The 26,235-nt window shown below is 45.8% G+C and overlaps 1 protein-coding gene across 3 annotated transcripts in view; it reads right to left on the reverse strand.

The window, feature by feature from the left end:
* LOC115942550 (disabled homolog 1) overlaps positions 1-26,235 on the reverse strand; it is a 1,065,325-nt gene that overhangs the window by 277,837 nt on the left and 761,253 nt on the right. Inside the window, exon 1 of one of the 3 annotated variants that reach the window (XM_081818494.1) lies at positions 5,863-6,431. The exons of the other annotated variants lie outside the window; for them this stretch is intronic. The gene's annotated coding sequence lies outside the window, so the exon portion shown is untranslated. Of the gene's footprint in view, positions 1-5,862; positions 6,432-26,235 lie in introns of those variants that run through there. 3 annotated transcript variants of the gene reach the window in all.

Below are 26,235 nucleotides of genomic sequence, written 5' to 3' on the forward strand. Positions count from 1 at the left end.
GTGCATAGATTAACCACCCCACCATAGACCCACTCAAGGCTGTTTTGCCATGCGGTGTGTGTTCAGGGGAGAAAAATCAGAGGTCAGAGACCTCTCTTGGCCTGAGACCTTCATTGTGGCTCGCTGGGTTATGTTTATTTCCCATTATAAAAAAATAAAAAGAATTTCAGCTTGCAGGAAAGCGTTCTAGAAAGCCATTCTCTGTAATAGAATAAAATAAATAAATGAGGAAAAGTGGAATAAAGGGAAACAAATAATTGGAAATGAAGGTGAGGGTGGAAACCAGGATAGAGCACCAGAAAAATCTGTAAAGTCGCAGAAGAGAGGCTATAAAGCTCTCTATGAGATTCCTAGCAGCCAAAGCAAAGAAGGAAATGTGATCATTTCTAAGTTTCACATGGTTCATGCTCAAATAAAGCCTTTTTTTCCCCTTTGAAACAGAAATGGAGAATGAAAAGGAGCTTTCATAAAAGCAACACTGTGTGGTGTCATGGACATTAGTATTAGAACGGTCTCTACAAAAAAAAAAAAAAAAAAAAAAAACCAGGGAATTTTCAGTGGCTCTTCATTTATGCTGTAAGCATAATACTAAAGCATAATTTAGTAGTATGGCTTTCAAATATGCTCAAAACAATGTGACCCAAGTCATTTTAAATTCTCTATGAATAAAGCATGCTTTCTTTTTTTTTTTTTTTTCTGAAATGAAAAATAAGTAAGTGGGATCTTACTCTACAGCTATCTGGTAGTTGGGCTTTTCTTAGAATCTTCTAGAATTAAAAAAAAAACATAAATGGTTTATCAGTTTATTCATCTGTAAAATGGGATGATGCTGGGTATGACTCATGGAATTAAGTGAATGGGAATACATGAAAGTTATGTGAAAGCACTTTCGGGAACATAAAATGCTATGTTCCAGACAGCAAGCACTGTTATTATTCAGGTATCGGTCAACCTTCAGTAAGGGGATGATAGGAGGAACAAAATGTGTTTCTTTAATCAAACTCAAAGCTAACAGAAATCAGAACCAGGTTTCAGCAATAGTAACGGAATTTATGTGACAGCAACAAAGTATACTTAGGAACATTTCATTTAACTAATGGATCACATAGTTTCATTAAGTATTTATTGCACCATGAACATTCATTACATAAACTCTTTTAAGAGTATCAGAAAAAAACAGCTGTATAAACCTAAAATAATCCCATTAGTGTTTTCATTACTTGGGGCCCCACGTCTACCCAACCTCTAAAATTCTCACCTCTGATTCTACAAAAATGTTATCAGTAGGTGGAAGAACCTAAAGCAGTAACCTGTCCCAGAGGCTGGGTTGGAATCAGGCCTGACTCTACCACTGATTGTCTATACGCCTTTAGGCACATGAGTTACTTAAACATTCTCAGCCCCAATTTCTTCATCTGTAAAATGGGGATCCAGTGAGCCCCACAGTCTTTATTTATTTATTTATTTTTTAAGATTTTATTTATTTATTTGACAGAGAGATAGAGAGAGAACACAAGTAGGCAGAGTAGCAGGCAGAGGGAGAATCAGGCTCCCCGCTGAGCAGGGAGCCTGACGTGGGGCTCGATGCCAGGACCATGGGATCATGACCTGAGCCGAAGGCAGTCGCTTAACCAACTGAGCCACCCAGGCACACCGAGCCCCACAGTCTTTAAACCGGGGAACATGCAGCCCAGGGAGCGCTCAAGAAAGTCCACTAGAGTGAAAAACTCAAACTCTGCAATAACTACTTAAAACTACTTTTATCTAAAAAAAGGGAAATAGTTTAACTATTTCTTAAATTTGCAGATTAACAGCACATGCATGTAAATTTATACATAAGAATCCATACCCTGGTACAGGGTGCAGGCTTTGAAAATTATTCCTTGATGGGGTCGATGACTGGGCAGATGACAGGGGGCCACTACAGTGGTTTAGTGGGAGTGACTGATCTCGTTCAGGTCCTTTCAAGATGATGCTGGCCCAGGAATCACACGGGGACTAGAGGCTAACGATACTGAGTGCAGGGGAAGCAAGCCAGGGGAGGCTTAGCAATGGACCTGGTAAGTATAAAAGCTTATGCTCTTCAAATTTTCTTTCCAAGTATGTTCTAGATAAATGAATCTTCAGGGAAAAAAAAAAAAAAGAAGAAGCAAATATCCCCAATTCCTTCAGCACGCAGCCATTAAATCACAGTTTCCAGAAATCCAATCATTTCGACGCACATTTCCTAAGCGCCTACTGTGTGCAGAGCGGTCCCTGGGCTCCATGCTGGCGGTACAGAGAGACACACATCAGGGCCTGGCGGCCGCTACACCCCCCCAACCACACGCACTAGCCTCAGGTGGCCCTCATCCCTCTTCCCCAACGCTCCTCCCCACGGGGCCCCTTTCTTGTGGGCATGTTAGCTGGGACACCATTCCTCCCTTTAACCCCATTAGCCAAAAGGGTGGCGGGCCACACTGCTTCTTTGCTCCTCACAAACTGAAAGCCCTTGTCTGCCGTCCTGGTCCCTCCGCAGCGTGTTTGAGTAACGCGCAACTATTGCTATTCCCTGGGTCCTGCGGAAAGCGAGGACAAGTATTTAATGAGGCCCTCCCAGTGAAGGGGGTTCTAAACAAACAAATGCCGCATCTGGCAGCTCCCCGCGCTGATTTACCTGCACTACATACTGCACTGCCGTTATTCACTCTCCGTTCCCCCAGCTGCATTCCATTATCTTCCGAGCTGACCACGGCCATCCGTGAGTGGGGAGCCCAGCGAGCGTGCGCCACGTCGCCGAGCTGCCCGGCCTGTCGGGAGGTCCCGGGCAGGGCTCCCCTGGAAGCTGTGCACATCCCAGCGGCTGTCCGGCTGTCTGTCCAGCTGTCCAGCTCACAGGCGCTGTCAGTGGGGTCCTCCCGTGGCAGCCCTTCGCGCTGGCTGCCAACAAGTGCCACCTTCTCCCTGCCCGGGGAGCCAAGAGAGGGGTGCCGTGCTTTCTCCCTTCCCTGACGTCCTATTTTAATTCTTCTCTCTCTCTCTCAAACAACTCATTTTACCACCTTCCTTTTGGGGGGGGGGAAGGGCCCGTCGTCTTCCTTTGCTTCACTAATGATTTGCTAGTTCAATCTCAATTACCGTAAAATGGGATACACGGATGGCTCAAATTTTCCCCACAAAAGGATCTGCACTTGACTGGAAGCAACCCAATTTCCACAATTATCTCCCTCACAAAAAGCACACACAACAGTGATAACCGGTGGGGCTATGTTTTCCTGAAGCCATAAATAGGGATGGATGTGCTGACAAAGGAGCTCGTTTTTGTTTGTTTCCTGATTTGTGAATGTATTTATTTGAACCTTCTCACAGACACATAAAAATTCAATCACACTTGGCAAACACTGAGCAAATCACCAACACAGAAAGCTCTTTCTTCTCCGTGCAATCCCCTCGACACTCCTCGGGATGGCAGTTCAAACTCCCCTCCACGGGGAAGGCTTCCTTGACCGCGGGCACCCTTTCCCTTGGCACAGCGGCCTCTACTGAGGACAGAGGCAGGACAGAGCAGAGGCTCCCAAACTTTGCCCCACGATGGCATCACCTCAGGAGCTGGAAAGACCACTGGCGCTGGTCTGCCATCCTGGGACTCTTATTTAACTGCTGTGAGGGGCCACCTGCCCACCGGGATGCTTAAAAGCTCCCCAGGTGGTTCGAAAGGGCAGCAAATCTGGAAAGCAGAAGCATCTTCAGGGCCAACCATGGCCCCACTCCCTAGTCCCTGGGTTTGGGCCCAGTACTGAACCCCCGAGTTTGAACGCATTCACTGCAAAATAAGAGGACTCTGAGAATACACAGCCGATAGGGGAGGGTATCACGTGACATAAGCCATATAAAATGCTTATCACGTGATGATAAGTGCTGCTGGTAGGTGGGAAAATACCTCCCCACCCTACCCCCACCCAAAAATGCCCATATGCCCATGACCTACTCATCAGAATATGATTTAGGTGATCTAGATCCTAAGAATTTGGGCTTTTGAACAGATGAGGTCTCGATGAGATTTGAGGTTCTGAACTGATGAGACCCTGGAGACACCTTGCCCGTAGTCTGCATTTGGGCTGGATATGAACCTTTGGGGGCCAGAGGGTAGACTGGGGTAGACAGAATGGGCCCCACAGATGTCCACTCCAAATCTAATCCAAATCCCAGCTGATTGCACCAGGAGTCGATTCCTCAGCCAAGGACAATTCACTGGCTGACTGAGCAGCCACGACTTGGCGTGACAAAGGAGAGTTAGATCCAAATCAGATATAGGAGAAGATATGCATATTATCTCTCTCAAGAATCTGATCTCATTAATACAGATTCTGTCCAGTGGTAATGGGACCAGGAGGGAAAAGATGCACAGGGAGAAGCCAGGAGGCAGCAAGGGAATGACTGAGCACCAGGGATGAGTAAGCCCAAGTAAAGATGAACAGAAGCCTCCAAGTAGAAAAATATATATATAATTAAGAGAGAGACACAGATCATCTTCAGTAGAAGTAGTCACTGAGGGCACCCCATGGCAGGGAGTGAACGATGGCCTGTGCAATGGGAAGAAGACAACCGAGTCCTGAGGGAGAGCCAGGATCGGTCCTGTTATGAGCTCATACCCACCCCGGTCTCCGGGAGGCCAGCCTGTGTGTCTGTTCGGAGACTGCAGAGAAACTCCTCCCTTCCTCCCTGCTGTGTGTGACCTTACTAGGACGGCCTGTAATGAAGGGCCTGAGGAGTACTTATCTATATCTCTCATCTGAACCTTTAAAGACATCACGATTCATATTGTGTAGCTGACAAAGACAAAAAAAAAAAAAAAAAAACCACGAACATCACAGTCTCACAGACTTGCCTTGGGTTTTCAAATCACGGCACCATGAAGTCCCAGATGTGTGACCTTTGGCAAATCCCTTGACATCTTTGAGCCTCAAATTCTATCTCTGTAAAGCTGGGAATCCTTACCCCTAATGGTTGCTGAGCAGAATAAATAAGACAATGTACGCAAATTGCCTGGTACTACAGGATGGACTCACTCATTGCATATTGTTTGCTTTCCCTTCCCACGATTTCATTTGCATTTAATTCTTTGGAAGGAAAAGGGGAAATTTTCTGATATTTCCTATACTATATGCTTATTAGTTTTTCAATACGTACCTGTCAAATGAATCAGGAAACAATGACCTAAAACTCTTTCTGCTAGGGTATGAAATCTGATACGCTGACGTAACGTGACCCTTGGGCTCCAGTCCGGCCTGCCTCCCCAAACTCCCAGCTCAGGTGCTCCTCCTCACTAGTGGGACCAAGGGCTACAGCCACACTGGGTGGATCAGACCCCAGGGCACACCTTGATCATCCAAGACTGCACGCACCTCCTCGCCTCCCCCAACTCAGCACGCACTCTGAGGCTGCATCCGTCAGTCGATGCCAAACTTCCAGAAGAGTAAAGAGATTATTTACACAAGGGTAAGCTGCGTTCAATGGAAACCCCACAGGACACTGCAGTAGCCCAGGGACAGGATAGCAGAGCTATTCCCTTCTCCTGGGCCTGAAGGGGTGAAAGAAGGGAGAGGTGACTGGAACCAGAAAGGAAGGTAGAGACAGTTGCCTTAAAAGGAGTGGTGACCTTCAGCCTAGGAGATAGCAGGCCCCAGTCAACTCTGCCAGAAGAATGCCAAAAAGTGGATCAATCCATAAAGACTTCACTCCCTCCTTCCCACTGGCCTCCTGCTGGGACTCAGCGTTGGCTACTGGGAGAAGAGGTGAGGGGGCCAGGCGGCCCGTGGATGCAGTCTACGCAGTGAGCCTTGTGAAGGGAGGGGGGTGGGGAGAAAAGAGCAGGGAGGACACCTGGAAGGGCAAGCAGAAGAGAGCCAGTTCAAGGTCCAAGGGAAGACGCTCCTCCACAAAAAACGTCGTCACAGCCCATATTCTTCAAAACTCCTCAGGAACTTCCTAACTCCCGTCTCCTTTTGGCAGCAAAACATGGAAGGAAGAAGGGGGAAAGGAGAACAGAGTCGACTGTATGCCGTGGTCTCTGCTAAGTGTTGTACATGCCTCATCTCATTAATCTTTACAATCTGGGAAGGTAAGGAGCATTATCCCCATTTTGTAGCAGTGGAAACTGAGGCACAGAATTGATGAAACACCAAGCCCCAGGTCCCATTTCCAGGGTAGGTTCGGATCTAGAACCCAAGTGCACCTGACTCTAAACAACACAACGTTTCCATCAAACCCTCCTGCCTTGCATAAGTCATCATTCTGTTATCTAGCCGTATCTTGTCCCTTCATGAGCATGAAGGCTCGGAGGGCACAGACGGTCTTCTATTTCTCTCACATATCCTCTTGCCCTGGCAATATGGATGAGATGCAAAAAAAAGTCCCACAAAAATAAATCACAGAATAAATAAAATCACAGAATCTTTGAAATCCCCACAATCCTATTTTTCCTCAGTTTAAAAATAACCTGTTTTGCCATATATTCAGAAGCTTCTCTTCCCTCTTTAAACAGACATGTTTTGGGGTTTTTTTTTTGTTTTTTTTTTAACACACGTCTCATATTGGGATTCACAACTCATCACTCCCACAAGAAATACCCCCAGGCTCCTTGTCTATTCAGGCAAGCACTTGGTAAATTTGGGAAACAGTTTAGATTAATTTCAGCTTGCCAAGTATGAGGATGCTGGGTAGCATTCTCTTCTACAAAGTTTTAAAAGAAATATTATGCTCATTTTCTTAAGCATATCCAACAAGATTATTTTAAAAATGGACTCTGGTTAAAGTCTTTATGACTAATAATGAACACAACAAAATGATTAATAATACAACTGTGGCAGCTCGGTACATCCAACACTACGTGTCTGTAACATGACATGGTGAATATTTCTAAAAGCCCCTGACATTTCATCATTAATTCCTTTTGTCTTCTCTTTGAGGTAGCAAAGGTGAGCTGGTGCGAGCTCTGTGTGGAGGTGGAGGCCTGAGGCCCACAGAACTGGCAGCCTCCATTCCACACTCACCTCCCATGTTCATTTGATGGGAAGACAAGATGCCTTGGCAGAACCCAGCAGTAGTCAAAAGAAAGGATCTCCAGCTTTGCTTAGGAGGGTGCCCTCGGGTCTCCCCTTCATCCGTGCATTCGTTTGACATCTCCTTCCCAATGACCCTCACAGTTCCACAAGTACCTTCCTTGTGCACACTCATTTCATCTTCTTAACAACCCAGTAAGGTAGGCCTTGCGGTCCCTGTTTGACCACGGCTAGACAAGGAGAGGAGATGGGCCACAGGTTTCCCCAGCTAGAAAGGGTGGAAAAGAGGATGGAATCCATGTCTTCTGGATTCTAAGATCTTTTTTTGTATCTTGCAAATACCTGACTCCCGAATCTGTATTATGTGCTTCCTTATAGATTACCAGCTCTAGGGTTAAAATTAGTATCTTGGGGAGGGGAGTAGGGGCCAGGGTAGGGAGACAGTGAGAGGGCAGGCTCTGTTTGTGGTATGTTAGCGGGTCCCAACCCTCCCTGCTCCGGGGTCCCAATGGCAACAACACACTTCTTAATCTATGTGCTGACTCTAGGCCACTCCTCCATTCCCCATCTGCTGAATCTCTGTACCTTCGCATTGCCACCAGGGGCAAGGACTGTGGGGGCACTGACCCCAATCATGATGTGTTTCCCCAGAAATGATGAACTTCAGCCTTTGGTTATTCAAATTTACAGTATAAATTAGGAGTATTCTTGAAGGATACAAAGATCAAGAGAAAGATAACAGAATTAATACTCAATGGCTTCCAAGAGCCAAACTGATAAATGAATTACTCCTGATTTTTGATTGGGTATAAAAAGTGAGCCGGTCTTGATTAGGCCCCCATTAACTGGTGGTGTCCAGAAGGCAACCAGCTAGTCCTGCAAATAGTCATTCACTGAACACCTGTGATTCTCTAGGTATTACCAACTAATATCCATCCAAGGAGGAAGGGATATATGATCAGAAGAAGCATGAAAAGATCTCTTCCCCCAGGAATTCCAGAAGGAAACACCCACAAAAAAGCACAGAGTTTAAGAAAAAATAGGGATATCAAATACTGCTTTGAAAAATTTCATGAAAGCTACAAATCCCTTCCCCAAGCTCAAGTCAAGAATTTAAGATGTAAGGTGGGGATTAAAAAAAAAAATTCAAAGGTGAAATGTAAAACCAGTATTTTAAAAGCACAACCAATATGATGTGCTATGACTTTTCATCTTTTCACTTTTATCCCACCGTTTTGTTGGCATATTGCCATGAAATCATAATAAAGTTAGTCGCTTCTAATAGGATTTACAGCTAAAAAAGTACTTCACGTGTGTGTCCAAATAAAATTCTCTTAATAACCTTGGAAAGACACAAAATAGGAACCTTGATTGTTATTTTAAAGACGAGAAACTGGGGCTCCAGAGAATGCAGGTGCGCAAACAGAGCTCCAGTGCTTGTAAGTGGCTGTGTCCAAGTTAAGTTCAAGGTCTTTAGGCATCCAGCCTAGAGTTTTAAACCTGGACAGGACCTTGGGTATCACCTCAACCAACTGCCTGGAGTCTTCATTTTGCAGTGAAGAAACAGGTCTTAGAGAGATTGAATGGTTTGCTCAAAGTCACCCAGGTAGCAAATCACATGGAACAACTAGGTCACCAGATCCCTTGTCCATTTCTGACACTATGATCCAATGTGTACACCATTCATGACATCGCAGAAAGCACTTCCATATCTCACATTCCTAGACCATTTCTAACATCATTACTTTTACAGGATTCCTGCTCTAAGAACAAGTTATTTTTGAAATATTTCAAAATGCATATAAGGAACCTTTAAAAGAATTAAAGGACGGTAAGACTTTTGCACACACTGTAGAAGGAGCCCTCTGTTCAAAACGTAATTTACCAAAACTCAGCTTCACAGAGTGACAATCTAGAAAGCATCTTACCAGCACTTGAGGCACAGGGGAGAAAGAGCTCAGAGAACCATCTCCGACCCAGGGGAAATAACCTCAGCATGCTAAAAGCAAACAAAACCTAACAACCTGAGCAAATTAATTTCTAATAAAGAGCTCTACTCAGATATGAAAAAAAAATTAAATTAAATGTTACATTACCCATGTGGTCATGTTACAAAGCACAGCTCCTGGAGACAGCTGTCCTGGCCCTTGTGGGAGCTCAGAGCCACCCCACAAAGAAGGAAGGACAAAGTACACAGCTGGGATCACAATTACAGAGTTTCGGAGACTGCCAGAGAAGGGGTTTGGCAAGTGCAATCACATGGGGAGAAGCAGTTAAGTGTTTTACCACCAACACCATCAGGGCAAAGGCCATTCAAACCCAGGCCTCCTCTATTCCAGATGCATTTCTTTACTCATTCCATCAACACGTCCTTTCATTTACTGACTACTGGCTGTCTGCCATGCACTGTTCAGTTCTGGGGTTCCAGCTTTTGTCCTAGTGGAGGAAGGCAGACAATAACACAAGGAATAAGTATACAGTACGGCAGATGTTGGGAAATGCTCTGAAGGAAAATAAGGAAGGAGAGGGGAATGAGGAAGTGCTGGGAAGGGGTAGATTTTTTAAATGAGTAGTCAAAGGAGTGTCTTCATGGAGATTACGTGGCATAACTTACGAAGGTAAAGGTGCAGGCCATGCAGATAGTTATCTGGGGAAAGAACATTTCAGGCAGGAACAGCAAGCCCCAGATCCCTGAGGCAGAAAGGAGTATTTTCAAAGAGCAGTAAGGGGGCTAGCATGGAACAGAAGGGAGGGGAAAGAGAAGTTAAAGGTTGAGGGCAAGATCTGGAGGCCTGAGCCAGACCCTGGAAGCAGAACCACAGGGTCTTTGCTCTTAAGGAGACAACAATCTAGCAGTAATTCTGCCCAGAAGGCTTGATTTTTCAGAACTGGCTTCCTGGGTCACTAGCCATGAGACACTGGGAAAAATGAAACCTTTGTGAAGCTCCGTTTCCTCATTTACAAAATAAGAACAATAATAATCTCATCTCATCTATCCCACTAATCCTACTCCCTAATCATCCCTTAAGATGATTTCAAAATGCTAGACTCCCATGTGTCATCTCTCTGCCTCCACGGAACAACCACATGGGTTTAGTATTTTTATCTCCATGTTACAGACAAAAACCAATACAGCGAGTTAAGCCTTGCTCAAGAAAACAAAGGCAGTGTTACAAGCAGGATCTGAACGCAGGTCTCTGTGATTCCAAAGGCCACAGTGCGGAGTTGCTTGTGCTATGGCCCCAGGAAATGGATGGCTAGAAGTGAAGAGCAGTATGGGAAGGCCACATGGCCTTGTGATGGCCGTGGCTGTCCTAATGACACGGTGTGTTTCACGGGACAGTGGAACAAAGTGCTCTCTCCCTCCATGAGAGCTGGGCAGTCCACATGGGGATGCTCCCCAACCCAGCGGTGCCAAGATTATCCTTGTCTGGCTTCTCTTAGTAAGTCTGGGTTCCGAAAGCATGATCCTGCTGGGAAACTGAGGCAGCCATCTAGGTCATCAAGTCTCCCAGGCTTAGAGAGTCAAGCTTTAAGGAAAAAAAAAAAGAGAGAGACAGAAACAGAGAAAGAAAGACCTCAAACTTTCTGTAACTATCTTAGAATGACAGGCAACTCCTTCTCAAAAGGAAGGCTTCCTGCCTCCAGCCCACCTGGAGGCGAGGAAAGGAAATCAGTTATGCTGATCAGCACATGTTTATGGCACTAGACCTTGCTCCCAATAAATCAAGACTCAGTTTAACTCATCAGAAGTTAACATTTTCTGGTTGCTTTTCTCCCTGGACTGCCTCACACTATTTCTCTCCGATAGAATCTATATCCAGGTGAAGATCACCAGTGGACACTTCAACTCAAGCTGATTACTAGATCCTGACTCTGTTAGTATGTTGTCTGTGCTTAGGCATCTTTCCATCTTTCTTCTCAAGTGACTGCAAAACAATGCCAATGATAGTGTGATGAGGAGGAGGAGGACAAAAACCACAGAGACCAATGAAGTGAAGTCTCACGTTGAATTCCTGGCTTTACTGTCTCTTCACCTCTTTGAGCCTAAATGTCTCATCTCTGAAATGTGAATACTAATATTTATCTTGTTGTATTATTATTAGAGAAAAAAAAGTATGTGAAGTCCCTGGTCCACACTACTTCCTCAGTAACTGAGAGCTATTATTCTCCATTAAAATAAAGGTAAATGAGGGGTGCCTGGGTGGCTCAGTTTGTTAAGTGTCTGCCTTCGGCTCAGGTCAAGATCTCAGGGTCCTGGGATCTACTCCTGCATCAGGCTCCCTGCTCAGCAGGGAGTCTGCTAATCCCTCTCCTTCTGCCCCTCCCCCCATTCATTTCTCTCATGCTCTCTCTAAAATAAATAAATAAAATCTTTATAAAAGAAATAAATAAATAAAACAAAATAAAATAAAGATAAATGAGATTTACACAGTTTTCCATCCAGAACTTCGTTTGATCCCTACAACAAACCCCCGGCCCCTAACTTGGAGTCCTTCCACTTCGTAGTTGCTCAGAAGCTAGAATCTAAAGCTAGGATAGAGTTTAGAAATAATCTATGCGTCTCATTTTACCAGGAGGGAAACTGAGGCTCAAAGAGAGAACATATTATAATATTATCTAAGCAATTACCTTCTATAATAATTCAGAAACCTCTTCCTGATGATGAACTCTGCCAAAGACAGCAGGCCACGGACGAATGCCCCCAGGATTCAACTGAGTTGTTGTGATACCCAGAATCATATCCAAAGGCTTTATTAAAACTCCATTTCACACGGGCCAGTGGAGGAAAGAAAGTGCCCTGTTCCTTGCATGCAAAAGGGCCCCTGTTTGCACTGGACTCTTGCTCAGGGAAATGAAGGCCAAACTCACCGGACGTGCTAACTGGCGGAAGTGGCTGGTGGGCAGAGTGCTGCGTCTGAACTCCAGCACTGTGACTTTCCACCTGCTTCTCCACTCACTCGTTATCCGAGGCGTCCAGGAGGCCTGGTCCACACTCAGTCTAACTGAACAGGGGCGCTTCTGCAGGACTGAATTGTCCGCTTTAACAAGGCTGGGCCAGCAGGGTCTGACTCACAGGGGCACTAACTCTCATCAGGACCCTGCAAGGGACGGGGCGTCTGTTCAGCAATCCTGGGGGAAGGCCCCCTGAAAAAAAGGTTCTGAGCCTTTTTGTCTCATTTTCCAGGAGCACACTGGCCGTGAAAAGTTAAGGATACAGGGCCCCAATTTTCAAGCACCTCCTGTTTCTAGGGAAAGAATGCTTAGACGAAATGTTAGAGAGGGTGGTTTGCCAGTTGAGGACGAGCCTTCAGGGTGTGGGACAGAAAGCACAGGGGTTCGGGCCTGGTCAGTGCCCATCTGCCCTGGGGACTCTGAGCAAGCTGCAACTTCCCTGAGCCCTCTAAGGGTCCCCACATTGTGACCTCCGGATTACCCGAGCACTTCCTCCGTGGCCCCTTCCTCCATAAAAAAATGTTAAAAATTCTATTTGATGACTACAAGCTCATTAAAACATTTTTTGTGGGCTCCTAGAAGTACTGCGAGCCCCGAGGCACTGTGCTTGTGCTAAGGGCTGAGTTGGCCAGGTTTCTTAACCAAACAATGGAGCTGATGGTGCCTCCTCCCACCACGTTCTGAGCATTTGTGGTTTCACCTGGAATGCACTGGGCACCGTGCCTCGTGTCCAGCAGACACTCAGGGGCTCTTAGGATTATACTACTGCTACCACTCAGAAAATGTAACCTCGCCGTTCTTCAGAGAAAACAGGATTATGAGCCTTTTGGAAGAAGAGGAACGAGTTTGCTCCCTCTGTGACTTACTCATTTATCAACCCCTCAAAATCTCCCAAGAGCTGTTTGAGAACAGAGCCATCGCTTAACAGATGCACATACTGAATAATGACAATGAGCTTAAATGGAAACATTTTCCCACCAAAGAGAAACTTTACCCAAACTGTCCTTATTTGCTGTTAATTTTTTGTTAATATAAAAATAACAGAGTTTCTTAAAAAAAAAAATCAAGGTCCCAGGATCTATGGCGGAACCTGCAGCTGGGGCCATGGGGCTCTGGGAAGCCCACCTAACCTGGAGTGTCACCTGCAGCTTTGCAGGTCTGACGCATTCCCAATGGAGATGTGACCACTCCTTCACCCTGTGAGTCCCAGCACCCTTTTTCTCCATCAGGGACCGATGTGAGGCTCACAGAATCACTGAGCCATTTCCCAATGTTTCCTGCAGAACTTTCTATTCCTTAAGAATGCTCTTTACAAAATAAGAGATGGACAGATGGAAGGAAAGACAGATAGAAGCAAGATGGTACAAATCCATGGCAAAATAGTTCTGAAAGTACTTCATAATACAGCAGTCCTCGATTACTTGAAAAAAATCATAGTGAGTATCAGTGTATTAAAATCTCGGAAAGATCCTTTGATAAAGAAACCTTTTTTGCCTTGATGACCAGAAGTCCAAATTTGCTTAAACCAAATTTCCCCCCACCCCGGCATAACTATAAATATCCCATCTGATCTGGGAAATGCCCACCCTGGCCATCTTTCAGTTCTTTCCACTTCTGTCTTTGCAGGTTCTTCCTTTTCTTGGTCCCTTCTTGTCTTATGGGTCTTCCCTCGAATGCCACTTCTTTCAAGTGCCCTTCCCGGATCATCCACCCTACAGCAGCCTGCCACGTCCCTCCTACCAGTCAGTCTCTCTCATTTCAACCTCTCTTTATTTTACAGTAGTTATTGAATCTGAAATACATCAATAACATGTGTGATCACTGTCTGTCTAAGCCCTTAAGGGCAGGTGGCTTTCCGGACTTGTTCATCTTATTGCCACTGTGATGAGAATAGTATAGTCAGAGAGTACACCTCAATTAACTATTGGCTGGATGGGTGGATGGGTGGATAGCAGGGGAATGACTGGATGGGTGAGCAGGACACTGCACTATCATCTTTGGTTTCCCCATCTATGTTGGAGGACTGAATATTTAAAGCTCTTGCCAGCGCTGTTCTTTTTAAGTAGAGTGGCTATAAAGACATCCTTTATGAAGTATTCACCAAATGGCAAGGAAATCTTCCTGATGTTGCTTTAACTTAATCTTTAAAACCACTTTATGGGAGAATTGTTACTATCCCAATGTAAAGATGAGACAACTCGAGACAAAAGCTGGAATCCCCTACTGGAAAATGGTGGAACCTACTCCCAATCTAAGCCAGTGTTGTTTCTCCTGCATTATGAGCCTAGAAGCCAGAAGGAAATAATGATTCTCACTACTGCCAAAACAAAAACAAAAACAAAAAAACAGGACTACAAAAGGAACAGGAGGGAACAAGTGAGGTACTCTGCACGTAATTCAATTCACTGTGTATTAGTCTATGTCTGGAAAACAAGAAGCACTTCCTGGGTTGGTCGATGGTTTAAAAGAGCCCAACTTGAGATCTATACAACTGTTTTCTACTGTTTAATAATATCTTTTGCATTTTATTTGCAGCACTTGGGTCTACCAGGCACCATCCCCTTTCCCCCTCACGTGAAGAGTTTATTTTCTCTTGGAGAGTGATTACCGGACAAATGCCAGGCTACAGAAGGTGTTTCTCCAGCAGCAGCATCTGTCCCCTTGGCAGGCTCCTAGGGCAATTTTACTGGCAGCATTAAAATGGCCAGGGGGTCAGTCAGAGCTCAGCTGCCCACAGGCTCTCAGGTGGCCTACCAGCCTCTACCCGGATGTCTCAGAAAGAAGACACCGGTTTGGACACACCTCAAAAGCTGAATATCAGCCAAAGCCAACTCTAGATTAGTCGGAACCATTTGGGCCAATGCTGGTTTCTGTGGGGAGCCAAGAAATTCCCATGATCCTCTTTGCTAGACAAACTGGCAATAACCACCACCTGTATAAGAAAGAGCACGAGCCACCTGATGCTGGGGTCACAGGCAAATGGATGCTGGGGTAGGCAGCCTCTAAAACGGCCCTCCACCATCCCAGCCTCACGGCATCCATGCCTTTGATAATCTCCTCCCCCTGAGTGTGTACTGTAGAGATCTAGTGGCTCATTTCTAATCATCAGAATATGGCAAAAGTGAGGTCACTTAATAAATTAGGTTACAGAAGGGCTCTGGTGGCCTTCTTTTTTTTTTTCTGGTGGCCTTCTTGCTGGCCATCTCTTGCCCTCGCGTCTGCCTGCTCCGATGGGAAGCCAGCTGCCATGTTTGTGAGCTGTCCTACGGAAAGGCCCCCGTGGCAAGGAACTGAGGAAGCCTGTGAAGAACTGGGGCCTGCCAACAGCCACTGGAGTGAGCCTGGAAACAGGGCCGCCCCAGGCCAGCCCGGGGATAGAGGCAACAGCCCTGGCCAACGCCCTGACAGCAGCCGGGTGAGAGATTCTGAGCAAGAACGCCCAGCTCAGGCCGCCCACTGAAATGGGAAGAATGAATGTCCGCTGCTTGAAGGTGCGAGGTTTTAGGGTAACTTGTTACACAGCTATAGTGAGCAGATGCGTTTAAAACAGAAAGTAGTGTATTTCTTTAAATCATGTCAATGCAAGTACTTTTTTTCAAGTCGGCTCAAATGTCACCTCCAGGGGTCCTATGCTAATCACCCGACTGAAAATTACAACTCACTTCTACCTGCTTCCCATAGCACCACACACTGTGCCAGCTTTTCCCACTTCCACCAATCTTAAACATGCCCTTTGGACACTCTGTCACCCAAAGGGTGGTCTTTGAACCAGCAGCCTCAACATCACAGGAGAGTTTGTGGGAATGCAAATCTCAGGGGCCACTCCAGACCTACTAGTTCAAAATCTGCATGAGAGGAAGAGTTCCAGCTCATTTACAGGTACATGAACATCTGAGAAACACTCCTCTAACATTCTATCAGATTTTCTTATTTATTCAATCTTATTTATTTTTTTTTCCTTTTTTGGTCTTCTACCCTCCTCCCAACCCCAGTGAAAAGTGGGATAAGGAAGATCCTGATTTCCACCATTTGGAAGTAGCCAGTCTGCTTTTGTAAACACAGAAAGGAGAGACCCAGGGGGCCTATGCTTACACAAATTTTACAGTCAATTTTACAACTCTAATCTCTGCTCACTTGAACTGGGTTTCTGTCTCTTGCAGTCAGGAGTATTTTGAAATGGCAGGCTCAGAGCCATCAACAAGTCCCTCGCCTTACCTCTCAGTTTATCACTAGTGATGGGCTGACTGAAAGCTCTCTCCCAGACGCAGCTTTCAAAAATCCCAGGGAGGATGCTCCCAGACCAGCCAATTGGGTTGGCAAGGCTGGAGCTGAATGCTAGCTTGAATCCAACCATGCAACCGAGGTGGTGAAGAAGCATCTCCAGGAGAAGAAAATGGGATTTTTTTTTTTTCCCGAAGAAGGGGAGAGAAGTACTAGGTAAACAAAATATCAGACACTTACTGCATTTTACAACTTTATCCCCTTCAGATGCTTTTACTCCACCTGCAATACCCTACATTAAAATAAATAAACAAACAAACAAACAAACAAATAAATATATATATATCTCCATCTCGGCGACCTCTGCTTACGTCCCTCCATAAGCTTGGCAAGTACCTACTCAGCCTTCCAGAATCAGTTCAAGTTACCTTTGGGAGGCACTCCCTAGCTCCCAGGGGAGATGTAAAAAGGCTTTCTTCACTGATTTTACTCTAGTCTTCCGCTCTCTATTGGAGAAAATAATTATTACAGTAATTTAGGGCATTTCGACTCAATATGATAAATACCTTCCTAAAGTTTCAACCTTTTATTTTCCAATTACTATGTAAAAAAAAAAAAAAATGAATGTTTTTCCAGTTCTTGAGCTTCTAGACTAAAGACTGAGGAGATGGGGCAAGACTTGGATTTTGCACAGTGTCTTCCTATTTTGCATGTTCATTCTGACATGACTGCACCATCACAGTGCTATGGGTTCTCTGCCTGCCCCTCAGGGTCGCCCAATTTGCCAACTGCATGTATAAAAATAGCTCTTCCATCAACACCAGCCATGCATATTCCATGCCCACCTGTTTTACTTCTGTCCCACATCTCCCAACCCATGCCCTGAACACCTGCAGGTTAAAGGCCTCCACATCATTAGCACTGGAGATCCCCACCTGTCCCTCCATCTGGGAAACTCTCAGGGGTAGTGACAGATCTTATTGAATCACCTTGTCTCTTTCGAAGTGTTGCAAGGCCCTAGGGCGGCTGCTAATTACTAGACCGAGTGTGCTCCTCTCCCCTGTCTCCAGGAACAGCTTGTTTGGAGACTGGCGGGGAGAGCTATGGAAGTGGGCATCTTCATCCTGGCAGAGCTCACAGTCCAGCTCCCCAGAGCTAGTATCAGCAGCTGAGGATGGGGGGAGAACAGATCTGGGTCAGAATCAGCAGCTGCAAACAAGAGAGAGCAGTTGGATGACTCTTCCATGGCAATTTTTCTACTCACAAATTTGGAATCCAGGCACTTCCTCCATATTACTCACTGATGAATGATGCCTGCTTAAAGGATAAGGCAACCTGAAGGATTGAAAGCCCTCCCTAAGCCCCCTTCTTTCTCTGGATGTTGTCCGTTTCTTACCAAATAACCAAATAACTGACTCTCCCCCGCAAGTTCAAATACTTTTTATGTGACCTTTCTGCGGCACTTAAACACTCACATTTTCATTGGTGTGTTGACATTAGAAAACTTTTTAACCTACGCAGCCTCTTCCCCTTGCCCACCTCCCTTAAGAGATGTTGAAAAGCCAGATCCTTGGTTTCTTGGCCTCCGTTTCTGGCTAGAAGTGGCGATATGATTCAGTTCCGGCAAATAAAGAATACCTAGGGACAGAGGTATCTCACTTTGTGGAAGTTCCTTGTGGGAAATTGTTGTTTATTTTTGTTTTTACTTCTGACAAAAGCAAGGAGACAAATAATGAAAGCTCTATCGTATCATCCTGGCTGCCCTGATTTCTTTCTGTTTTCAGAGAAGTTGTAAGAGGATGCAGTACTTGTTCCTACGGCAGCTCTCCTGGGACCATGAAGCAATTAATCTAGGATGATATGGAGTAGAAAGAAAGAACGTGAGCCCCGATAACATCTTTGAACCACTGCACCAATCTTGGGACTACCCACCTCTGACTCTTTGCTATAGGAAATAACAAAATGACTTTATTCCTGAAGCCACTGTTGGCCATGCTTTCTGTTTTCTCTTACTAACAGTCTCAGGTTCCATTCAGGGTTCTTATGCTAACACTTCTTTTTTTTTTTTTAAGATTTTATTTATTTATCTGAGAGAGAGAGAGAGCATGAGCAGGGAGGAGGGGCAGAAGCAGGTTCTCCACTGAGCAGGGAGCTGATGCAGGACTCGATCCCAGGACCCTGAGATCATGACCTGAGCTGAAGGCAGACACTTCACCAACTGAGCCACCCAGGTGCCCCTTTGCTAACACTTCTTAAACTTTATAAGGTCACACAGTGATTAACGAAAGCCTAGACTTTCTCCAAAAAGACAGGCATAGCTCTAAGTCTTGCGTACAATTTCAGGAGCATCACAGACCCCCATCACCCATGGTCATCCCCCAAACTGTAAGTCTCTTGCTCACAGAGAAACCTGTCCATAGATTATGCATACAAACTGCAGGATTATATAATTAAACACCGATACATACAGTAAGAACCCCAAGGCATTTTAAGTTCCTGTGCTTTACAAGATATGGCTATCATCACAATTTATTGAATGCTGACCATGTAGAAGGTCCTGGGGCACTGTTCCAAGCACTCTATACATGTAATCTCATCTGATCGATAAACCCTAATGAGGTAAGTATCACTACTATCCCCACTTTATAAGAATGAAACTGAGGCTTGGAGTCACTAGCAAATTGCCCCAGGTCACTAGTGCTAGTAAAGGATGAAGACAGAATGGAAACCCAGGCAGTATGACTAGCTTGGCCCTTCTTTTCGGCTCTCCTCTGTGCTGCCTCAATTCTGTAGTAGACCATGCATCATAAAGGGAAAGTAGATTCATACAGTCTAGGAGCTGCAACAGAATGGACTGAAAAGCTAAAATGTTTGGTTAACTAAAGGTATCATCAGTTGTGCATTTTAATTTAAAAAAAAAATGTAAGCTGAATTCTTAGACAAGTGAGTGTCCTAAGTAAACTATTCTGTTTGTGGTACTTTAGGGTTTACTTAGATTTAATAACTAATCTGCATATAAACACCAAGTGCTTAACACGTGTCAGCCACTGTTTAAGCACTTTATGTCTATCATTTTCCTTAAGCTCCATGATAAACCTATGGGGTAGGTAGCATTATCCTCATCCTACAGATGATGAAATTGAGGCATAGGAAGGAAATCTGTGGAAGGACACATAGTAGGGAGAAGCAGTGTCCAGGTATCAACCCAGGCAGAGGATATACCTAGAGCCACCGAATCATACTGACTCCAATTTCAGCACTGGACTTGCATAGTCTTGATCTGGAATCTGAAAAATTTATAGAAGCATTCACATTTTACAGAGATTAAAAATCAGGCTTCCAACATGCAGTAATAATCCACTCCCTCCTACTCAGAGAGCCAGTCTCATTCCCTTGGGCTTGGATTTCCAACAGCACACATGAAGGACTCAGCCCATGCTGATCTCTTCTCTCTACACTCACTACCTTGGGAATCTTGACCAAAGGGCATTGAGCCTCACCTCTTGATAGGGCATGCTCAAGGCTCCATCTTCCGCCCTGACCACTCTCTCAACTCCCAAGTCTTTGTGTCCAGCTCTCCATAGGACCTTTTCCACATAGACACCTAAAGATCACTTCAAATCCAGCGTCTAAATACAGTGGAAATCACAGGCTTTTAGCGATGGAAGGGGCCATCAAAGGCAGGTGGTATATTGAAAAGATTGTGTTTTGTTTTGTTTTGTTTTGTTTTTTTAAAGATTTTATGTATTTATTTGACAGAGACAGAGACAGCGAGAGCAGGAACACAAGCAGGGGGAGTGGGAGAGGGAGAAGCAGGCTTCCCGCTGAGCAGGGAGCCCGATGCGGGACTCGATCCCAGGACTCTGGGATCATGACCTGAGCCGAAGGCAGACGTTTAACGACTGAGCCACCCAGGCGCCCGAAAAGATTGTGTTTTTAAGGCAGAAAGCACAGGGTTCAAATCCTAGCTTTGAACCCATTTCTTCTATAAAATGGACGTGGTAACTGTCATTTTCATTAGTGGGTAGAAAGATAAAAGATATTAAAGGATACTAAACTTGCCTACCACAGTACCTAGCACTGCATAAGCACTCAGGATAGAGTAGTCACATTTACTACTATTATCATCAACAAAATTTTGTGCATCCACTGAATGCAGGAGTATTTCCACAATACCCATGACAGATGGCCATCCAGGCTCTGCTAGAACATTTCCAAAGATAGAGAGCTCGCTCGCTCGCTCACACCAGCTCCCTAGGCAGCCGGTTCTATTATTGGACAGCTCTCACTGGCACAAGTCTATCCTAGGTTGAGCCAAAGCCTGCCTCCCTGACTTCCGCCGGCCCTCGCTATGTCCTGTGGAGCAGCACGGCACGGTTCTGCTCTGTTCCGACACAAGAGGCAGTTCTTCTGAAAAAAGCAATCGTGTCCTCACCACCGCCTCTCCTGCCCAGGCATTCATTCCCAGGCACGCCCTCCCATGATGCGATTTCTACATTACCCACAATGCTCACTACTTCCTCCAAGTGTGGTGCCCAAGAGGCACAGCTGTCTGATGCCTGGGACAAGTGAATACTACAACTTCCATGAACGCATCTGAAAGGTCACACTGTGATTTTCTAAGTGGACAGTTAGGTATCACTGTCGCATCATCCAGGGCTTGAAGTCAATTACACTAGCCAGTTTCCTCTCTTCCTGTTAAAAAAGATCCTGTTGGGTCCCCCACCCCATCCTATTCCCATGGGATCTTGGCACCAACAACTTGATACAGCCTGTGCACTTTGACTCTGGCCAGAATGAGAACATTCTGAATCTTCTTTTTTTCAGTATGCCTCAATTCCTTGTCCAAGCTATTGCTAGTCTTTTTCCGTACGTCTGTTCCAAGGCTGTCCTCAGATTCGACACTAAAGGCCTCCACTCAGGTTTGTTTCCATTCATTTTAAGAAACAACTATTCGGTGAGAGATACTGTATTGGTCTCTGAATATACAAAAGAATCCCTGCCCGTAAGAGGCAGGGAAGACAGGCACATAAGTCAAAAGACGATACAGCGTGGTGATCGCAGTGACAGCAGTGGGGAAAACACTAGCCCAGGGGTGGCTCACACACTGGCTGCAGAAGAGCATCATCGGGGGAGATTTTAACTGACCACACCCCCAACCAATTAAATCAGAACCTCTGTGGGTGGGAACCCAAGCCTCTGTACTCATGAAGACCCCCAGGTGATTCCAAAGGTGCAGCCAAATTTGAGAAGCAGCAACCGAGACCAGCCAAGTTCTTTTTTAAGTTTGAATATGCATATGAATCAACCGGGCTCTGCTGAAATTCAGATGCTGAGTTCACAGGTCTGAGGTAGAGCATGAGATTTTGCATTTTTAATTCACTGCCAGGAGATGCTAATGCTGCTGGGTCACATCACACTGTTGAGCAGCACTAGCCTGGGATACACCATCTAATTCTCCCTAAATTCCTTCTCCAGCCTTGCTTCCTTTTATGCTGCAAGTTGAACCTTTCATTCCAGCTGATTGAAAGAGACAAGTAAATGGTAAGATAAATACAATGATGGTTTGACAGGAGCTATGAGGGCCCAGAAGAGGGCACTTAATCCGACAAGGGGGTGGTGGTGGTGGTGGCCAAGGAAGGCTTCCCAGAACAGGCTATGTATGATTTCATTGAGTTATACAGATTGAAGATAGGAGACCCAGCAAAGAACTGGGCATAGCCTCAGAATCGTAGGAAGGAAAAACAAAACCCAAGGCACCTTCAGGGAACTTAAATATTTCTTGGTCCCCACAGATGCCGTCACTCATTTACCAACGTACCTGGCCGGGGCCCTTCCCTGCAGTGTTGATTTGAACTATCACTTAACTTTTCCTACATTTAAACCCTATCCCCAGAACCAGACCTTGACCTCCCCAAGGGCAGAAGCAGGTTCAACTACATCATATACCCTCCGTGTCCAGCAGGGTGCACCGCCCACGTTAGATCGCAAGACTATGTTTGCAAAACAATGAAGAATTATGTTTTTTTTTTTAAAATAGATTTTCAGTTCCAATACTTTCTTTGTAAGATTGATATAAGCAGTTAAAGTTACTTACCGAGATGTGACATAACGAGAAAATGATGTAAGCCAGGGAGACGGGATGGAGAAATGTGACCAAGGGTAATTAGAAAAGAGGAACGCTTCACGGCCGGGTGGTGTAGTCCCTGAGGATGGTGGGGTGGTTTCTCTGAGAGCAACATGGCCCACCCCGATGCAGACAGTTGGCATGGAGGGAGGGAAAGTTACCCGTGTTTGGGGCAAATGAAACCGCAAAGAGAGAAAAGTCAGCCTAATTCAATCAGACATTACAGTCAGTCCCAGTTAATGTGAAACAATTAATACAATCCATTTTTATGCAGATTAAAACATTTCAAATTAACAGGTCAATAGCCCTCATATGTTCTGAATTTGGGCTCCACCAGAGCCAGGTGAACCGTTCCGTGAACCAATCTAAACTTCATTACAGAGGAGGACTCCGGCTCTCAGAGATTCACAGTGAACTCAATTTGGAGTTAATCGCTCACATTTTTCTCTCATCTACCAGATATCCTAATTTAAAGACAGATCTGCTAGGCTCTCTTTTCTGACAAAAGACAAAGAGAACATGAATTATTCATCTGTAGTAAAGGTATCATTTGATCTGTTTATTTTCCAATTAGGTGAAGTCAGATAAAGAAGCAGTCAATAAAACCAAGAGATTTTCGCCCATTGTATGGAATTAGAAGTAGACCGTGTTAATGTGGGTCTTGGAGTCCATAAAAAAACATTCCATTAGCAGTGTGCATTGGAGGGGAGAGGGCTAAGAAAGGGGGATCGCTCACAGTCGAAGTGTCTCCATGTGGCAGGGCTCTGAAGGTCCTTTCTTCCCTCTTGTCCTTTCCTGCTGCCCCACAGCCACCCGGTGCCCACACCCACCCTCCCCCTCAGCCTCTAAGCCTTTGCTCAGAACTTGCCCTGGTTTGGCTGTCTCTTCTCCCCGTTCCAGCAACATCCCAGTTATGCTTCAGGGCATGGCTCCCCACTCTGTATCCTGTGAAAAACTTTCACATTCTCCTCCCCGTCCCACCACCTTCAACACCTGCACAGCATGAGTGCCGGTTCCCCTCCTTGATATGTGTGCAGTTCTGTTGGGGTTTCAGCTGATTCCTTGAGAACCATGCTGGCACCCTGCCCTTGGACTTCTAGACTCCAGAACTGTGAGAAATAAATTTCTGTTGTCTATTAGCCACCCAGTCGGCAGCACTTTGTTTATAATTATACTTTACACAGCAGCCTGAACTAAGACCCAGCCAGTCACTGCAAATAGGTAATAATAGCTGTTGAAGTGAATTACTAAAAGTAAACTGGGACAATGGGCAAACTCACCAAACTGGAAATGTCTTTGACCTCCCTCCTCTTCCCATCCCCAAGGTCCCCACCAGAGAACACACTCCTTCCCTGGGATAGAGAAGGAATCAAGAATTAATTGGACCTCACTGTTCTTTCTCAAATCTGCAACACAAGGGCCACGTCACCAGCCTACCACTGATCTTCAACCAGACACTTGTTCTGACTCTTTGTTTCCTTGTTTCTAAAATGAATTTAGAGTAAATAAATAATTGCTTGGTTTCTTTCCAGCATTAAAGGTGTATAAATCTATCATCACCTGCAAATGACTTCATTTACTCAGCGGGCATTTAGGAGAGCTTTCTTTGGGCTCTACACTTCTGCTAGGCATGGGCACAAGGAAAAGGACACTCTCCCTTCCCTCAGGGATCTCAGTCCAGCAGTAGAATGTGTGGGGATAATGATACTACACCATAGGGTGACCACTCTATTCCTTTCCATAACTTCCCTTTATGTGCAAAATGTGAGGCTGTGCTCAAGCCCCCCTGTTCTTGACAACCCACGAGCTGGCCAAATCTTCATGGACAGGAACCTCAGGACCTCTAGGCTCAAGATCGCTAGGCTTAAGTTCTCTCTCCAACCCGAGCCCTGTCAGAGCCTTTGACGTGACCACACCCACTGGGATTGTCGCGAGAGGCGGTCTTGTGCCTGTATGTGGTTCTTTAACCCCGGCGCAGCCACATAAGAATGCTTTGGGCCTGGCACAGCGCCCCCCCCCAAACCCCCCGACCAAGAGACAGAGTCCACACGCTTACCGCCTCCTGTGGGAAGACTTCCCTGCTTCAGAGTCAACGTGTTCTCCTTTGTTGTGTTTAAGGGTAGGTGCCCCTGGCTTTCACTATTTCAGACTCCATAGGGGAGAGGTCAGGGTCCTTCTACTGAGACAGAAAGGGGTGTATCTAGGCCAATTCGTCTACTTTGGCTACCAGGGGGCCCCCACTAGTCCTGGGGGACAGATGCCCACTACTGGAGCTGATCGTGCTCCATCTCTTTCTATGCAAGTACACGGTTGTTCCAGCCGGTGTGTGACTATGTTGTGCTTGGTGACTACGATACCAAGACACTGTGGGCAGAAGTGCTTGGACTTGTCCCTGGCGGCTGGCATTGTGATGATCTTTGCTATTTTCTCTGAGTTGGAGCCCACCCCCCCACTCCCCCCGCATGGGTGTGTGGTGTTCGGCTCAACATTCTAAAAGAAGACAGAGCAGGCAGCATCTTCGTCTGCTGGGGCTGCCACAACAACACACCATAGACTGGGTGGCTTACACAATACACATTTACTTCTCACAGTTCTGTAGTCTAGAAGTCCAAGATCAAGGTGCCAGCAGATTCAGTTTCTGGTGAGGATGCTCTTCCTGGCTAGCAGACAGCATTCTCTTGCTGTGTCCTCACATGGTGGAGAGAAAACAAGCTCTCTGGTGCCTCCCCTTACAAGGGCACTAATCCCATCAGGAGGGCCCCACGCTTTTGGCCCCAGCTGAACTTCACTGCCTCCTAACGCCCCATCTCCGAATACCATCACATTAGGGGTCAGGGCTTTCCCATACGAAGATCAGAATGGGGATGGGGCACAAACATTCAGTCAGCAGCAGGCAGTGCTGCCCCACCTTTCCCCTCTTTACAGGACTAGGTGGAGTTATGTGCACAGGATCACACTTGGGAGACCTGCTGAGGAATCGGGAGTATGGGTCCCCAGAGAAGACAGAAATAGACATCAGTCTCCCCTGGGGTTTACCCCACACACCGCCATCCTGCAGCACCAGGAGCCTTGCAAGGGTGAGTCTGTTGCTAACTTCCAAGCGTGTGAATGCATCTCTACCTGACCCACAAGAAAACTATCTTGCAGCCCTCTGGGGTCTCCAGATGGGGCCCTCTTCAGACCTGCTGCCAAACCTGGCAATAGAGCACCCCGAAATGATTAGCTCTGCCATGGAAAACGGAAGGAGAAAAAAGCAGGTTAAGAGACCACTAACATGGTACCATGTGTCAGAACACACCTCCTGTACCTCGGCAAGAGAAGGGAAACACAAACGGTATGACAAATGGTGCTGAGCTTGCTGGGCAACTGAACCAGAACGGGAAGGAAAGGACGGGGATACTTTCCGGCCTGGGTAACTCCCTAGGGGGCCCCCTGAGATGAAAGTGGCCAAATCACTTACTTTGCCCAAGTTAATTTTCGTCAAAGCCAAAGAGATGAAAGAACAAAAAACATGAATGTTGGGGAATTGATTGATCCGAAATTCAGGTCTCATTACCTTTAGGATGTTTAAAAACAATCTTCAGTGATATATATTTTTTTTAAGATTTTATTTATTTATTTGAGAGAGAGAATGAGAGAGAGAGAGCACATGAGAGGGGGGAGGGTCAGAGGGAGAAGCAGACTCCCTGCCGAGCAGGGAGCCCGATGCGGGACTCGATCCCGGGACTCCAGGATCATGACCTGAGCCGAAGGCAGTCGCTTAACCAACTGAGCCACCCAGGCGCCCAGTGATATATTTTTTTTAATTGGAGCCTCTAAGGACGCCAGCAGGTCACATTTGGGGGAAGGAATGGAATCATTGCAAACCACACATTATGGAGTCTCTTGGGT

This window comes from Leptonychotes weddellii, chromosome 4, assembly GCF_054177405.1.
Source record: "Leptonychotes weddellii isolate Sample4059 chromosome 4, ASM5417740v2, whole genome shotgun sequence".
NCBI lineage: Eukaryota > Metazoa > Chordata > Mammalia > Carnivora > Phocidae > Leptonychotes > Leptonychotes weddellii.